The sequence below is a fragment of the Pteropus alecto genome, unplaced genomic scaffold (genome assembly GCF_000325575.1).
Source record: "Pteropus alecto unplaced genomic scaffold, ASM32557v1 scaffold312, whole genome shotgun sequence".
NCBI lineage: Eukaryota > Metazoa > Chordata > Mammalia > Chiroptera > Pteropodidae > Pteropus > Pteropus alecto.
Window position 1 is genome coordinate 3577047 of NW_006433948.1, and position 389 is coordinate 3577435.

A 389-nucleotide genomic window follows, 5' to 3' on the forward strand; every position below is an offset into this window, starting at 1 on the left:
AGCTCCCGGCCGCCGCCGGTGCTTGTAGGGCGGGCGGGGGCCTGCGGCGGGCTCCGGTCTCTCCCCACCGCCCTGCATGGACTTGCCCAATAAATTCCACTTAGTAATTTCGCTGAGGCGAAGGAGAGCTGTGTCTGCTTCCTGACCTAAATCGAGCGGGTGGCCTGAGGGCTTCGGGGGGTTGGGGGTACGCGGTGGACTCCGGGAATGACCCCGGGGAGGGGGCCGCAGCCGGGACCGTGTCCGCGGGGCCCGACTCCGGTCCTCTGCGCGGCTGTCTGCCCCTTGGGCTGCGCCATCCCCCCGGGTGGAAGGGACGGGGCTGGAGTCCCTCCCTCCCTCCCGCGAAAGTCGCCGGCTTCCAGGCACAGCCTCCTCCAGGGCCTGCT